Genomic DNA, 17,610 nt, shown 5'->3' on the forward strand with positions numbered 1-17,610 from the left:
CTTCTAGAGCATTTTTACAACATTATACATAGGTGCTGAATACATAAAAAGCGACTGTTCAGCGACAGACAAGTCGCATCGGCTGAAAGTAGGCCAGAATGTCAGTCCATGTTGGAGCAGGTTTAGATACAGTCTAAAGTATAGATCTCAAAGTCTGTGCACAGAATTTAGCAAGGGCCTCGCACCTTCTGATGCATCAGGTAGGTGCACAATAGCATAGCCTAACCCTCTGTACTTTGGTCTATATTGATGCGGGACATAGACAGCCAGCTGATGACCAATCCATTAGTGCAATGGATGGCTGGAAGCATTTGTCTTTGCCTTTGCAATACCACAGAAGCAATGCATGGTCAATGTACAGCAATGACACACCTGTGTGAACAGCCAGGAGACCCCCCCCCCCATGTTATGTTACATAGTTACATAGTTAGTACGGTCGAAAAAAGACATATGTCCATCAAGTTCAACCAGGGAATTAAGGGGTAGGGGTGTGGCGCGATATTGGGGAAGGGATGAGATTTTATATTTCTTCATAAGCATTAATCTTATTTTGTCAATTAGGAACATTCAGCACCCACCCGCTATCAAGGCAGCTGCCTATCATGTCATGCCCTACCTGCACAGGTGTGCTGGCTACTCAAATGATCCAATTAAGGAGGCCATTTAGTCAGCAGCAGCAGAAGTCCTGTGCCTGGACGCTCCAACAGCGGCCAGACACAAGCAGAAGCAGCAGAAGCAGCAGCAGCAGCACCACCTTTTGTTTTTTGGCTGCAGCAGCAGCAAGGCCCACAGGGCTGGCTAGCTGGCTAGCCAGCAAGCAGGTAGCAATGAAAGTAGGAATCTTTCTTTTTAACCCTGTAAGGGGGTGGTGCACTGTACCCGAAGATACTGCCATATCGGGTCAATGCATAGGGCGACGGAAGCAAGCTTCGAAATCGGCCCCCGTTCTCAAAAATCCATTTAATATATGGTCCCCAGATAGGGGACGTATCAGATATTAAACTGATAAGAACAGATTTTTTTGATTGAAAGAGCTTTATTTTCCGTTCAGTCATTACAAGTCGTACAATAAATTACAGTCACACAAAGCATGATAGTACAATACACAGCAAAGGTTCCCTAAGCTATACATCGCACACCATGCTACTCTAACATTCAGCTCAATCCTGCAATATAGAGGCACAAGAGATCAAACAAAAGCCAAATAATACAATCTGTGATCGGGGTAGGGGTGTGGGCGACTATGTGGGGGTAGGGAGGGGGCGGATCACAGGGCCAAACTGTTGGGCTGTATCTTCAGGGAGACATGGGAGAAGGGGAGGGGTCTTCACTCCTCTTCTTCCTCATCAACGGCCGAGCTGTCCAAGATGGAATAGTCTCTAAGCAGGTTCTTGATGAACCTGCGGCAGTCCCGGACGGACATGTTTTCCCTGTTGATCACGAGGCGGTTCCTGGCAAGCCACACTGCGTCCTTAAAACAGTTCATAAGGCGCCAGGCCTCCTGGATGGCCTCCACGTCGTGGGTCCCAGGGAACAGGCCGTAAAGCACCGAATGGTACGATAGGCAGCTCCTGGGCACTGAGTCTCTGAGTTCCTGTTCTAGGGCGTCCAACAGACCCTGTGCAAAGGGGCACTGCCAAAACACGTGGAAAGATGTTTCCTCCACGTAGGGGCAACGGGGGCAGTACCGGGTCTTGCACAGGTTGCGGGCATGCATGAATGACCTGAGAGAGAGACCTCCCATGACGGCCATCCACGACAAGTCCTTGTGTCCATTGGTAAGCCGCTTTGAGGCCACATTGTTCCAAACTGTCTCTGCAGTGGCTGCGGGGAGTCCCGGAACCAGCTCGGTCGAGTCCTTAGCTCGGATGAGCTTGTGGATTGTCTTTGGCTTCCATAGGTCTGGTTTCAGTCCTTCCAGCTGGTGCTCCCTCACAAACCGGACAACATCCCCATAGAACCAGGGAGTGTTCCAGTTGTAAGGGATGGAGCTGTCCCACTTGTCCCAGCCCAGCTGTCTCCAGAGGGGCATGAGAAGCAAGCGAGACATGGACCTGCCCGCTGAGCCAGTCTTTTCTACAAGAGTCCGCTGCACCGTGACACATGCAAAGGAGGCCCTCAGCAGAGCGGGGATGTCGGGTATTCCCTTCCCACCCTTGCGGGGTTCCTTGTACATCACGGTCCTCTTGACTCTGTCCATTTTGCCCCAGACGAAGCCAAACACTGTCCGGGTGATGGCCTTGCAAACGGTGGTATGGGGAGGCCAGGCCTGTGCGGTATATTGGAGCACAGGCAAAACTTCACTCCGCAGGACAAGTGCCTTGCCTTCCATCGTGAGCTTTCTGGAGCTCCACAGTCCGATCTTTGAGTTTATCCTTCCTAGTCGGTCTTGCCAAGACTTAAGGGCCGCTCCTTCCTTCCCGAACCAGACTCCAAGAATTTGAATGAAGTCCGGCTTAACGGCAAAGGGGAAGGGGGCGGAAGAAGCCAGGTGCCACTCCCCGAAGAGCATGGCCTCCGACTTCCCGCAGTTGACTTTTGCCCCCGAAGCTCTGCCGAAGTCCTCGCAGGTCTGGACGAGTGCAGTCACCGAACGCTGGTCAGCGCAGAAGACGGTCACGTCGTCCATGTAGAGCGAGCACTTGACCTCGTGGCGATCTGGTCCTGGTGCGGTGATCCCTCTGATCTCTCCATTCTGCCGGATAGTCTCAGCGAAGAGCTCTATAACACAAACAAAAAGGAGAGGTGAAAGAGGGCAGCCTTGTCTAACCCCTGAAAGAATAGGAAAGGGGTCAGTCTTCCAGCCGTTCACCAACACCGTGCTGTAAATGTCAAAATACATAACGTTAACAAAAGAGCAAAACATCTTCCCCAGACCCAGCCTGCGCAAAACCCTGTCCATGAATGCGTGGGAGACACGGTCGAACGCCTTCTCCTGATCTAAGCTGACCAGGGCGGCGCGGCCCCCGCGGTCCTGGATGTAATGGACCGTGTCTCTCACAAGGGCAAGGCTGTCGGCAATCCTGCGGCCAGGAATGCTGCAGGTCTGGTCCGGATGGACGATCTGCCCCATGACAGGTTTCAGCCTGTTGGCCAGCACCTTGGCGAGGATCTTGTAGTCCACGTTCAGGAGAGAGATGGGACGCCAGTTTTTCAGGTCACATCTCTCCCCCTTCCGCTTATACAAGATCGTGATCATCCCTTCCCTCAACGACGGAGGCATTCTGCCCCCCACCACCATCTCCTCGTACACCTCCAACAGGTCCGGACAGATCAGGTCACCCAGCGCTACGTAGAGCTCGGCCGGGAGACCGTCACTGCCCGGGGTCCTGCCGGGTTTAAAGGATTTAGCGGCAGAGAGCAGCTCCCCCACCGTCAAGGGATCGTCCATAGCCGCCGCACCTGCGGGATCAACAACGTTAGTGACACCTGACAGGAACCTCTCGGCGGCTTCGGGGTCGGATGACTTGGGGGCGTAGAGGTTGCTGTAGAAGTCGTGGACGACCCCCATCACTTCCTCCTTGCCGCTCCTCATGTGTCCGGTCTCATCTCGTAGCTCAGTCAGGGGCGTGTGGCCGGCATGGAGCTTCCTGAAAAAGAAAGAGTTACATTTCTCACCCTTCTCCAGGTTCTCCACCTTGGAACGAAAGACGATTCGCTTGGATTCCTCCTCAAAGTGCCTTTTCAAGCTCTTTTTGGTCTCCTCCAGCTCCTCCCCGACGTCCCAGCCACACTGGAGCAGGTCCTGCAGGGACCGCAGCTCGCGCTGCAGTTTCCTCAAGTCCCACTTCTTCGCACACGCCTGTTGTCTGCCTTTTGCCTGAAAGAAACAACGGAATTCGACTTTAACATATTCCCACCAATCGCTGATGCACTTGAACAGACATTTGTCATTTCGCCATACAAGGTAAGCATCCCTAAGTTCCTCCATGACCTCCCTCTGCTCCAACAGGGCACAATTCAACTTCCAGGAGCCCGGGCCAGGTGGGAATCCATGGCCCAGAGTCCCCCGGAATCGAATGGCCCTGTGGTCAGAGAAGAAGCAGGGGACCATAGAGTACGACACCTTTCTGACTGCTCTCGAAGTGAAGATGAAGTCTATCCGAGAACGGAGCGAGCCATCGGGGCGGCTCCACGTATAGTTTACGGAGCCGTTCCCGACGGACCCGACAACGTCCTGCAAGGATGCCTCCGTCACCATCTCAATCAGCAGTTTAGACGTCACGTCCAGGTTGGCGGATGTGCCAGAACTGCGCCAGTCCACCTCAATGGGGCAGTTGAAGTCACCACCCAACACTACTGCTCTAGTGGTGGCGAGTTCAGCCCGCAGGGCCTGGAGAACCTCCAGTCGGACATCCCTCTCAGGGGAGGCATACACGTTGATGAGCCGCACGGGCTCACCCGCCCAGGAACCATCTGCGACAAGAAGTCTGCCACAGACGAGCTCCCGGACGGAATCAAGTGCAAAGTTACCTCCCCTGATCAGGATGGCCACCCCCGCAGACCTATTGTCGCCCCCACCAGACCAGTAGGAAGGGCCGTGGGGCCACTGCCTGGCCAGATGGTTGTAAGACCTAGAAGCAGACAAAGCACATTCCTGCAACATGTAAACATCACACCTCTGGGAATCTAAGAACGTAAGAACAGTCTGAAATCTAAACCAAGCTCTAATACTCCTCACATTAATGCAGAAGATGTTGAGATCAGCCATGGGAATAAAAAGAGAGGTTAGTTCTGATACTAGTTACCAGTCTGGTCGGACGGGTCCTCTTCTCTGGCGCCTGTCGGCTCGTGTGGCTTCTCGTAGCGCCCTTCCAAGAACTCGTCGTAGACCGTGTTGGACGGAGTGTCCAGGATTTTCTTAACCTCTGGGTCCTGCAGCAGCTCCTCCATAGATTGAGCTTGGACTGGCTCTGCTTGGACCTGCTCCACTTGGGCCTGCTCCATCACCTCCTCTCCTTCTGAAGCCTCAAGGCTCTCGCAGACCTGCTCCATCTCCTCCTCCTCATCTGAAGCTTGAGGGGTCTCGCAGGTCTCGATTATCTTTCTTTTGTGGGACTCTTCTGATACGTTGTCCCTTCCTTTCCTCTTCCTCTGTATGGTACCTGGGGGAGGAAGCACAGGAAAGTCCTCCGAAGGGCGGGCACCAGCAGCTGGAGGGGGGTTAGGTGCTGCTGGGCCAGGAGAGAAAGGAGGCTGGGTGGGGCGGGGGGCAGGAGAGAGTGCCCGGGCAGGGGAGGACGGGGCAGGGGTGGGCCGGGCAGGGGAGGACGGGGCAGGGGTGGGCCGGGCAGGGGAGGACGGGGCAGGGGTGGGCCGGGGTGGGGTACGGGGGGCAGGGGTGGGCCGGGGTGGGGTACGGGGGGCAGGGGTGGGGCGGGATGGGGCAGGAGGGGTGGGGGTGGGACGGGATGGGGCAGGAGGGGCAGGGGTGGGACGGGATGGGGCAGGAGGGGCAGGGGTGGGACGGGATGGGGCAGGGGTGGGACGGGATGGGGCAGGGGTGGGGCGGGATGGGGCAGGAGATGGGGCGGGAGGGGCAGGGGATGGGGCGGGAGGTGCAGGGGAGGGGCGGGACGGGGCAGGGGTGGTGGCTTTCGCCTTCTTACCCTCCTTGGTCGGCTTGGCCATCCGTGGTGTTGGCTCCGGAGCTGGGGCTGGCTTCGGTGCTCTCGCTGCCACAGATGCCCATGTTCTCTCCCTCTGGGGGCAGTCCTTGTAGCTGTGGGCTGCCAGTCCGCAGAGGTTGCAGGTCTTGCTCTTGGGACAGTCCTTGGTCGTGTGACCTGTCACACGGCAATACCTGCAGGCATCCTCCGTACAGTCCTTGCCCTCGTGGCCCATCTTGCCACATCTCCTGCAGGTCTGCGGCATGTCCGGGTAGAAGATAAGTCCTGTGGAGTTGCCCAAGGAAAATGTCGTTGGCAGGTGCTGTAGTCCGTCTGGAGAAGCAGGGTTCTTGTTGAGTCTGACGACCACAGACCACTTGCAGGTCCAGTATCCGAGTGAGTTCAGGATGCGGGTGGGCTCCCTCACCACGGTGCAGAAGCGCTTCAGGAAGGTCGAGATGTCCGTGCCTGGGGTGTGTGGGTTCCGCATTGAGACCGTCACCCGCCTCTCCTCTCTTTGAATAAGGCAGTTGCCCACAAAGCGAGAGAAAGGGGATTCGGGACTCGCCGCTTTCACCACCTCCCAGTATCTTCTACAGGTCCCAATGGTGGCAAAGGTGATGTAGAAGATTCCCGAAAAGAAGGTTGCTATTCCCAGGGTGTCAGCCGTGGGGAAGCCTTGATCCGCCAGCATCTTCTTGCAGAACACGTCGTGGGACATGTCCGGCACCCTTCCGTCCACGGGCTTGAGCTTCAAGGCAACAGTCTGCCTCATCCAGGGCTCCAGGGTTGGAGCTTCCAGGTTAGGAATTCTGCCGCCCTTCTGCCTTGCCGTGGTGGAGGTTGAAGCTTGCTGTGGTTGGGGCTGGACCTCCAGGCCTTGCCCTGCAGCCTCCTGGGTGGACTTGCTGGTTGAGGCCATGGCTTCTTCCAGCAGGCTCTTTTCCGCTTCCTTGCTTGCTTGTGGAGAGAGGCTTCGCAAAGTCTTCTTTCCCGGGTGGGAGGAGCTATGCAGATCCGGTCCCGGTGGGAGGAGCTATGCAAATCCTTCTCCAGAGGCAGCGAGTTTCTTCGAAAAGATTCTGCGCCGCCTTCCTCTTCGCCGCTGTTCCGGAATTCACCGCCGATTCCCTTCTTCCAGGTTCTTCGTCGGCTTCTTCCGGAGCTGCAGTCTTCAAGATCTTCTCCTTCTTCAGATGTTCCGAGGCAGGCAGGAGACGATCTTCAGGTGGTATGCTCTAGAGAAATGCGGTTCTAATAAGAACGAAAAGTACTGCAATCGTACTACGCAAAATCTCTACCACAATGCTTGGAGTTCTTCAGACCGTAGCGATCATGGTATCTCCCCTGCCAGGTAATCTGTTCTGATAAGAACAGATACTACACTTGATCTTAGCCAAAAGGCCGAGAAGCGATAACCGTGAAAGGGGCGGGCCCAACAAGGTCCCCTTCATGGGCACTATCACTGCTTGCTGTCAGGGAGGCTGCCAGACAATTTTCCATGCACACTCTGGGCTGGGGGGCAGTCAACCACCAGTACACACAGCAGAACCTAAACCCATACCATTATTGCTAAGCAGCAAGACAGGGGCCCATTGCACTCCCACGGGGCCTTTTTAAATGCAATCCATAACCCGGATTTGCCAGGAACCCTTCTTACTCCTCCTACTTGCATGTGACACTGGGCTTAGGATCTGCATAGGAAACACACACACAAGCACACACCTACCTTTGTTGCCTGCAGATGCCTCCTTGGCTGTCCCCAAACGGTATCAAACCAACACCCACGGGAAGCTGTAAGCATAGAGGACATGCCTGCACCCCATTGGACTTACCTGTGTGGGTTAAATCCGGGTTATTTGACAACCTATGGCGGTGATGGTTCTGCTCAGGCAGAGCAGTGCTGATGCTCCTCATAAAGCTGTCGCTGCTGTGAAGGTTCTAGGTGACATCACAAATCCCTATGGTTACATACACAACAAAGCTGGGTTGTTGTTGTTTACACTCTGCAAGGCCTGTGGAAGTGAGTGACATCATAGCACTGTAGTTCTGAGGGTTCAAGATGGATGCAACAATCTCCTGTTGCTTCTATGAAGGCCGTAATAGACGACATCACCAAACAGCTCCATAGTCACATACACAGCAAAGGAGAGATGTTGTTTACACCTAGTGATGTCAGTGGTATTGAGTGACATCACAGCACAGTGCTAAGGCTCCTGGGCCTGGACACAGCAGCGGCTGCAATATCTCAACGGAGAATACGTTTATATCTATGTGTGTGTGTGCGCATATATATATATATATATATATATATATATATATATATATATATATTTCTCCGCCGAAATCACTTTTAAACCCATTTCCACCTTTTTTTCCCTTCTCTTCCTCTTACTTTTTTTTCACGTTTTTTTACGTTTTTCTCCTTTTCGCCTCTTTTCTGGGCGTATTATTCTTCTTTTTCTTCTTTTTTTTCGTCTAATGCATACCCCATCAGTGCAGCAATGCTTATTCAATACCGCCAGCAGATGGAGACACTGGGGGATAATTTTCTAAGGATTTATACTGATTTTTCCTGTCTGAATTTGTCGCACAGAAAGTTGCAGGCCAAATATGTGTGACATTTCTGCGACTTTAGCTTCTAGAGCATTTTTACAACATTATACATAGGTGCTGAATACATAAAAAGCGACTGTTCAGCGACAGACAAGTCGCATCGGCTGAAAGTAGGCCAGAATGTCAGTCCATGTTGGAGCAGGTTTAGATACAGTCTAAAGCATAGATCTCAAAGTCTGTGCACAGAATTTAGCAAGGGCCTCGCACCTTCTGATGCATCAGGTAGGTGCACAATAGCATAGCCTAACCCTCTGTACTTTGGTCTATATTGATGCGGGACATAGACAGCCAGCTGATGACCAATCCATTAGTGCAATGGATGGCTGGAAGCATTTGTCTTTGCCTTTGCAATACCACAGAAGCAATGCATGGTCAATGTACAGCAATGACACACCTGTGTGAACAGCCAGGAGACCCCCCCCCCCATGTTATGTTACATAGTTACATAGTTAGTACGGTCGAAAAAAGACATATGTCCATCAAGTTCAACCAGGGAATTAAGGGGTAGGGGTGTGGCGCGATATTGGGGAAGGGATGAGATTTTATATTTCTTCATAAGCATTAATCTTATTTTGTCAATTAGGAACATTCAGCACCCACCCGCTATCAAGGCAGCTGCCTATCATGTCATGCCCTACCTGCACAGGTGTGCTGGCTACTCAAATGATCCAATTAAGGAGGCCATTTAGTCAGCAGCAGCAGAAGTCCTGTGCCTGGACGCTCCAACAGGGGCCAGACACAAGCAGAAGCAGAAGCAGCAGAAGCAGCAGAAGCAGCAGCAGCACCACCTTTTGTTTTTTGGCTGCAGCAGCAGCAAGGCCCACAGGGCTGGCTAGCTGGCTAGCCAGCAAGCAGGTAGCAATGAAAGTAGGAATCTTTCTTTTTAACCCTGTAAGGGGGTGGTGCACTGTACCCGAAGATACTGCCATATCGGGTCAATGCATAGGGCGACGGAAGCAAGCTTCGAAATCGGCCCCCGTTCTCAAAAATCCATTTAATATATGGTCCCCAGATAGGGGACGTATCAGATATTAAACTGATAAGAACAGATACTACACTTGATCTTAGCCAAAAGGCCGAGAAGCGATAACCGTGAAAGGGGCGGGCCCAACAAGGTCCCCTTCATGGGCACTATCACTGCTTGCTGTCAGGGAGGCTGCCAGACAATTTTCCATGCACACTCTGGGCTGGGGGGCAGTCAACCACCAGTACACACAGCAGAACCTAAACCCATACCATTATTGCTAAGCAGCAAGACAGGGGCCCATTGCACTCCCACGGGGCCTTTTTAAATGCAATCCATAACCCGGATTTGCCAGGAACCCTTCTTACTCCTCCTACTTGCATGTGACACTGGGCTTAGGATCTGCATAGGAAACACACACACAAGCACACACCTACCTTTGTTGCCTGCAGATGCCTCCTTGGCTGTCCCCAAACGGTATCAAACCAACACCCACGGGAAGCTGTAAGCATAGAGGACATGCCTGCACCCCATTGGACTTACCTGTGTGGGTTAAACCCGGGTTATTTGACAACCTATGGCGGTGATGGTTCTGCTCAGGCAGAGCAGTGCTGATGCTCCTCATAAAGCTGTCGCTGCTGTGAAGGTTCTAGGTGACATCACAAATCCCTATGGTTACATACACAACAAAGCTGGGTTGTTGTTGTTTACACTCTGCAAGGCCTGTGGAAGTGAGTGACATCATAGCACTGTAGTTCTGAGGGTTCTAGATGGATGCAACAATCTCCTGTTGCTTCTATGAAGGCCATAATAGACGACATCACCAAACAGCTCCATAGTCACATACACAGCAAAGGAGAGATGTTGTTTACACCTAGTGATGTCAGTGGTATTGAGTGACATCACAGCACAGTGCTAAGGCTCCTGGGCCTGGACACAGCAGCGGCTGCAATATCTCAACGGAGAATACGTTTATATATATGTGTGTGTGTGCGCGTATATATATATATATATATATATATATATATATATTTCTCCGCCGAAATCACTTTTAAACCCATTTCCACCTTTTTTTCCCTTCTCTTCCTCTTACTTTTTTTTCACGTTTTTTTACGTTTTTCTCCTTTTCGCCTCTTTTCTGGGCGTATTATTCTTCTTTTTCTTCTTTTTTTTCGTCTAATGCATACCCCATCAGTGCAGCAATGCTTATTCAATACCGCCAGCAGATGGAGACACTGGGGGATAATTTTCTAAGGATTTATACTGATTTTTCCTGTCTGAATTTGTCGCACAGAAAGTTGCAGGCCAAATATGTGTGACATTTCTGCGACTTTAGCTTCTAGAGCATTTTTACAACATTATACATAGGTGCTGAATACATAAAAAGCGACTGTTCAGCGACAGACAAGTCGCATCGGCTGAAAGTAGGCCAGAATGTCAGTCCATGTTGGAGCAGGTTTAGATACAGTCTAAAGTATAGATCTCAAAGTCTGTGCACAGAATTTAGCAAGGGCCTCGCACCTTCTGATGCATCAGGTAGGTGCACAATAGCATAGCCTAACCCTCTGTACTTTGGTCTATATTGATGCGGGACATAGACAGCCAGCTGATGACCAATCCATTAGTGCAATGGATGGCTGGAAGCATTTGTCTTTGCCTTTGCAATACCACAGAAGCAATGCATGGTCAATGTACAGCAATGACACACCTGTGTGAACAGCCAGGAGACCCCCCCCCCATGTTATGTTACATAGTTACATAGTTAGTACGGTCGAAAAAAGACATATGTCCATCAAGTTCAACCAGGGAATTAAGGGGTAGGGGTGTGGCGCGATATTGGGGAAGGGATGAGATTTTATATTTCTTCATAAGCATTAATCTTATTTTGTCAATTAGGAACATTCAGCACCCACCCGCTATCAAGGCAGCTGCCTATCATGTCATGCCCTACCTGCACAGGTGTGCTGGCTACTCAAATGATCCAATTAAGGAGGCCATTTAGTCAGCAGCAGCAGAAGTCCTGTGCCTGGACGCTCCAACAGCGGCCAGACACAAGCAGAAGCAGCAGAAGCAGCAGCAGCAGCACCACCTTTTGTTTTTTGGCTGCAGCAGCAGCAAGGCCCACAGGGCTGGCTAGCTGGCTAGCCAGCAAGCAGGTAGCAATGAAAGTAGGAATCTTTCTTTTTAACCCTGTAAGGGGGTGGTGCACTGTACCCGAAGATACTGCCATATCGGGTCAATGCATAGGGCGACGGAAGCAAGCTTCGAAATCGGCCCCCGTTCTCAAAAATCCATTTAATATATGGTCCCCAGATAGGGGACGTATCAGATATTAAACTGATAAGAACAGATACTACACTTGATCTTAGCCAAAAGGCCGAGAAGCGATAACCGTGAAAGGGGCGGGCCCAACAAGGTCCCCTTCATGGGCACTATCACTGCTTGCTGTCAGGGAGGCTGCCAGACAATTTTCCATGCACACTCTGGGCTGGGGGGCAGTCAACCACCAGTACACACAGCAGAACCTAAACCCATACCATTATTGCTAAGCAGCAAGACAGGGGCCCATTGCACTCCCACGGGGCCTTTTTAAATGCAATCCATAACCCGGATTTGCCAGGAACCCTTCTTACTCCTCCTACTTGCATGTGACACTGGGCTTAGGATCTGCATAGGAAACACACACACAAGCACACACCTACCTTTGTTGCCTGCAGATGCCTCCTTGGCTGTCCCCAAACGGTATCAAACCAACACCCACGGGAAGCTGTAAGCATAGAGGACATGCCTGCACCCCATTGGACTTACCTGTGTGGGTTAAACCCGGGTTATTTGACAACCTATGGCGGTGATGGTTCTGCTCAGGCAGAGCAGTGCTGATGCTCCTCATAAAGCTGTCGCTGCTGTGAAGGTTCTAGGTGACATCACAAATCCCTATGGTTACATACACAACAAAGCTGGGTTGTTGTTGTTTACACTCTGCAAGGCCTGTGGAAGTGAGTGACATCATAGCACTGTAGTTCTGAGGGTTCTAGATGGATGCAACAATCTCCTGTTGCTTCTATGAAGGCCATAATAGACGACATCACCAAACAGCTCCATAGTCACATACACAGCAAAGGAGAGATGTTGTTTACACCTAGTGATGTCAGTGGTATTGAGTGACATCACAGCACAGTGCTAAGGCTCCTGGGCCTGGACACAGCAGCGGCTGCAATATCTCAACGGAGAATACGTTTATATATATGTGTGTGTGTGCGCGTATATATATATATATATATATATATATATATATATATATATATATATATTTCTCCGCCGAAATCACTTTTAAACCCATTTCCACCTTTTTTTCCCTTCTCTTCCTCTTACTTTTTTTTCACGTTTTTTTACGTTTTTCTCCTTTTCGCCTCTTTTCTGGGCGTATTATTCTTCTTTTTCTTCTTTTTTTTCGTCTAATGCATACCCCATCAGTGCAGCAATGCTTATTCAATACCGCCAGCAGATGGAGACACTGGGGGATAATTTTCTAAGGATTTATACTGATTTTTCCTGTCTGAATTTGTCGCACAGAAAGTTGCAGGCCAAATATGTGTGACATTTCTGCGACTTTAGCTTCTAGAGCATTTTTACAACATTATACATAGGTGCTGAATACATAAAAAGCGACTGTTCAGCGACAGACAAGTCGCATCGGCTGAAAGTAGGCCAGAATGTCAGTCCATGTTGGAGCAGGTTTAGATACAGTCTAAAGTATAGATCTCAAAGTCTGTGCACAGAATTTAGCAAGGGCCTCGCACCTTCTGATGCATCAGGTAGGTGCACAATAGCATAGCCTAACCCTCTGTACTTTGGTCTATATTGATGCGGGACATAGACAGCCAGCTGATGACCAATCCATTAGTGCAATGGATGGCTGGAAGCATTTGTCTTTGCCTTTGCAATACCACAGAAGCAATGCATGGTCAATGTACAGCAATGACACACCTGTGTGAACAGCCAGGAGACCCCCCCCCCATGTTATGTTACATAGTTACATAGTTAGTACGGTCGAAAAAAGACATATGTCCATCAAGTTCAACCAGGGAATTAAGGGGTAGGGGTGTGGCGCGATATTGGGGAAGGGATGAGATTTTATATTTCTTCATAAGCATTAATCTTATTTTGTCAATTAGGAACATTCAGCACCCACCCGCTATCAAGGCAGCTGCCTATCATGTCATGCCCTACCTGCACAGGTGTGCTGGCTACTCAAATGATCCAATTAAGGAGGCCATTTAGTCAGCAGCAGCAGAAGTCCTGTGCCTGGACGCTCCAACAGCGGCCAGACACAAGCAGAAGCAGCAGCAGCAGCACCACCTTTTGTTTTTTGGCTGCAGCAGCAGCAAGGCCCACAGGGCTGGCTAGCTGGCTAGCCAGCAAGCAGGTAGCAATGAAAGTAGGAATCTTTCTTTTTAACCCTGTAAGGGGGTGGTGCACTGTACCCGAAGATACTGCCATATCGGGTCAATGCATAGGGCGACGGAAGCAAGCTTCGAAATCGGCCCCCGTTCTCAAAAATCCATTTAATATATGGTCCCCAGATAGGGGACGTATCAGATATTAAACTGATAAGAACAGATACTACACTTGATCTTAGCCAAAAGGCCGAGAAGCGATAACCGTGAAAGGGGCGGGCCCAACAAGGTCCCCTTCATGGGCACTATCACTGCTTGCTGTCAGGGAGGCTGCCAGACAATTTTCCATGCACACTCTGGGCTGGGGGGCAGTCAACCACCAGTACACACAGCAGAACCTAAACCCATACCATTATTGCTAAGCAGCAAGACAGGGGCCCATTGCACTCCCACGGGGCCTTTTTAAATGCAATCCATAACCCGGATTTGCCAGGAACCCTTCTTACTCCTCCTACTTGCATGTGACACTGGGCTTAGGATCTGCATAGGAAACACACACACAAGCACACACCTACCTTTGTTGCCTGCAGATGCCTCCTTGGCTGTCCCCAAACGGTATCAAACCAACACCCACGGGAAGCTGTAAGCATAGAGGACATGCCTGCACCCCATTGGACTTACCTGTGTGGGTTAAACCCGGGTTATTTGACAACCTATGGCGGTGATGGTTCTGCTCAGGCAGAGCAGTGCTGATGCTCCTCATAAAGCTGTCGCTGCTGTGAAGGTTCTAGGTGACATCACAAATCCCTATGGTTACATACACAACAAAGCTGGGTTGTTGTTGTTTACACTCTGCAAGGCCTGTGGAAGTGAGTGACATCATAGCACTGTAGTTCTGAGGGTTCTAGATGGATGCAACAATCTCCTGTTGCTTCTATGAAGGCCATAATAGACGACATCACCAAACAGCTCCATAGTCACATACACAGCAAAGGAGAGATGTTGTTTACACCTAGTGATGTCAGTGGTATTGAGTGACATCACAGCACAGTGCTAAGGCTCCTGGGCCTGGACACAGCAGCGGCTGCAATATCTCAACGGAGAATACGTTTATATATATGTGTGTGTGTGCGCGTATATATATATATATATATATATATATATATATATATATATATTCTCCGCCGAAATCACTTTTAAACCCATTTCCACCTTTTTTTCCCTTCTCTTCCTCTTACTTTTTTTTCACGTTTTTTTACGTTTTTCTCCTTTTCGCCTCTTTTCTGGGCGTATTATTCTTCTTTTTCTTCTTTTTTTTCGTCTAATGCATACCCCATCAGTGCAGCAATGCTTATTCAATACCGCCAGCAGATGGAGACACTGGGGGATAATTTTCTAAGGATTTATACTGATTTTTCCTGTCTGAATTTGTCGCACAGAAAGTTGCAGGCCAAATATGTGTGACATTTCTGCGACTTTAGCTTCTAGAGCATTTTTACAACATTATACATAGGTGCTGAATACATAAAAAGCGACTGTTCAGCGACAGACAAGTCGCATCGGCTGAAAGTAGGCCAGAATGTCAGTCCATGTTGGAGCAGGTTTAGATACAGTCTAAAGTATAGATCTCAAAGTCTGTGCACAGAATTTAGCAAGGGCCTCGCACCTTCTGATGCATCAGGTAGGTGCACAATAGCATAGCCTAACCCTCTGTACTTTGGTCTATATTGATGCGGGACATAGACAGCCAGCTGATGACCAATCCATTAGTGCAATGGATGGCTGGAAGCATTTGTCTTTGCCTTTGCAATACCACAGAAGCAATGCATGGTCAATGTACAGCAATGACACACCTGTGTGAACAGCCAGGAGACCCCCCCCCCATGTTATGTTACATAGTTACATAGTTAGTACGGTCGAAAAAAGACATATGTCCATCAAGTTCAACCAGGGAATTAAGGGGTAGGGGTGTGGCGCGATATTGGGGAAGGGATGAGATTTTATATTTCTTCATAAGCATTAATCTTATTTTGTCAATTAGGAACATTCAGCACCCACCCGCTATCAAGGCAGCTGCCTATCATGTCATGCCCTACCTGCACAGGTGTGCTGGCTACTCAAATGATCCAATTAAGGAGGCCATTTAGTCAGCAGCAGCAGAAGTCCTGTGCCTGGACGCTCCAACAGCGGCCAGACACAAGCAGAAGCAGCAGAAGCAGCAGCAGCAGCACCACCTTTTGTTTTTTGGCTGCAGCAGCAGCAAGGCCCACAGGGCTGGCTAGCTGGCTAGCCAGCAAGCAGGTAGCAATGAAAGTAGGAATCTTTCTTTTTAACCCTGTAAGGGGGTGGTGCACTGTACCCGAAGATACTGCCATATCGGGTCAATGCATAGGGCGACGGAAGCAAGCTTCGAAATCGGCCCCCGTTCTCAAAAATCCATTTAATATATGGTCCCCAGATAGGGGACGTATCAGATATTAAACTGATAAGAACAGATACTACACTTGATCTTAGCCAAAAGGCCGAGAAGCGATAACCGTGAAAGGGGCGGGCCCAACAAGGTCCCCTTCATGGGCACTATCACTGCTTGCTGTCAGGGAGGCTGCCAGACAATTTTCCATGCACACTCTGGGCTGGGGGGCAGTCAACCACCAGTACACACAGCAGAACCTAAACCCATACCATTATTGCTAAGCAGCAAGACAGGGGCCCATTGCACTCCCACGGGGCCTTTTTAAATGCAATCCATAACCCGGATTTGCCAGGAACCCTTCTTACTCCTCCTACTTGCATGTGACACTGGGCTTAGGATCTGCATAGGAAACACACACACAAGCACACACCTACCTTTGTTGCCTGCAGATGCCTCCTTGGCTGTCCCCAAACGGTATCAAACCAACACCCACGGGAAGCTGTAAGCATAGAGGACATGCCTGCACCCCATTGGACTTACCTGTGTGGGTTAAACCCGGGTTATTTGACAACCTATGGCGGTGATGGTTCTGCTCAGGCAGAGCAGTGCTGATGCTCCTCATAAAGCTGTCGCTGCTGTGAAGGTTCTAGGTGACATCACAAATCCCTATGGTTACATACACAACAAAGCTGGGTTGTTGTTGTTTACACTCTGCAAGGCCTGTGGAAGTGAGTGACATCATAGCACTGTAGTTCTGAGGGTTCTAGATGGATGCAACAATCTCCTGTTGCTTCTATGAAGGCCATAATAGACGACATCACCAAACAGCTCCATAGTCACATACACAGCAAAGGAGAGATGTTGTTTACACCTAGTGATGTCAGTGGTATTGAGTGACATCACAGCACAGTGCTAAGGCTCCTGGGCCTGGACACAGCAGCGGCTGCAATATCTCAACGGAGAATACGTTTATATATATGTGTGTGTGTGCGCGTATATATATATATATATATATATATATATATATATATATATATATTTCTCCGCCGAAATCACTTTTAAACCCATTTCCACCTTTTTTTCCCTTCTCTTCCTCTTACTTTTTTTTCACGTTTTTTTACGTTTTTCTCCTTTTCGCCTCTTTTCTGGGCGTATTATTCTTCTTTTTCTTCTTTTTTTTCGTCTAATGCATACCCCATCAGTGCAGCAATGCTTATTCAATACCGCCAGCAGATGGAGACACTGGGGGATAATTTTCTAAGGATTTATACTGATTTTTCCTGTCTGAATTTGTCGCACAGAAAGTTGCAGGCCAAATATGTGTGACATTTCTGCGACTTTAGCTTCTAGAGCATTTTTACAACATTATACATAGGTGCTGAATACATAAAAAGCGACTGTTCAGCGACAGACAAGTCGCATCGGCTGAAAGTAGGCCAGAATGTCAGTCCATGTTGGAGCAGGTTTAGATACAGTCTAAAGTATAGATCTCAAAGTCTGTGCACAGAATTTAGCAAGGGCCTCGCACCTTCTGATGCATCAGGTAGGTGCACAATAGCATAGCCTAACCCTCTGTACTTTGGTCTATATTGATGCGGGACATAGACAGCC

General features: G+C 49.8%; 4 non-coding genes and 2 pseudogenes across 4 annotated transcripts; all 6 read right to left on the bottom strand.

The window, feature by feature from the left end:
* Positions 1-863: 863 nt before the first annotated feature.
* Positions 864-1,036, bottom strand: LOC130331296 (U2 spliceosomal RNA; annotated as a pseudogene).
* A 5,819-nt stretch (positions 1,037-6,855) lies between these two features.
* Positions 6,856-7,025, bottom strand: LOC130331308 (U2 spliceosomal RNA; annotated as a pseudogene).
* A 2,097-nt stretch (positions 7,026-9,122) lies between these two features.
* On the bottom strand, positions 9,123-9,313 carry LOC130331264 (U2 spliceosomal RNA). Its single transcript, XR_008874202.1, has one exon. It is a non-coding gene; the product is annotated as a U2 spliceosomal RNA (small nuclear RNA).
* Positions 9,314-11,387: 2,074 nt separating this feature from the next.
* LOC130331265 (U2 spliceosomal RNA) lies at positions 11,388-11,578 on the bottom strand. Its single transcript, XR_008874203.1, has one exon. It is a non-coding gene; the product is annotated as a U2 spliceosomal RNA (small nuclear RNA).
* Positions 11,579-13,657: 2,079 nt separating this feature from the next.
* Positions 13,658-13,848, bottom strand: LOC130331267 (U2 spliceosomal RNA). Its single transcript, XR_008874205.1, has one exon. It is a non-coding gene; the product is annotated as a U2 spliceosomal RNA (small nuclear RNA).
* Positions 13,849-15,929: 2,081 nt separating this feature from the next.
* On the bottom strand, positions 15,930-16,120 carry LOC130331269 (U2 spliceosomal RNA). Its single transcript, XR_008874206.1, has one exon. It is a non-coding gene; the product is annotated as a U2 spliceosomal RNA (small nuclear RNA).
* Positions 16,121-17,610: the final 1,490 nt, after the last annotated feature.

Source organism: Hyla sarda, unplaced genomic scaffold, assembly GCF_029499605.1.
Source record: "Hyla sarda isolate aHylSar1 unplaced genomic scaffold, aHylSar1.hap1 scaffold_347, whole genome shotgun sequence".
NCBI classification, from domain to species: Eukaryota; Metazoa; Chordata; class Amphibia; order Anura; family Hylidae; genus Hyla; species Hyla sarda.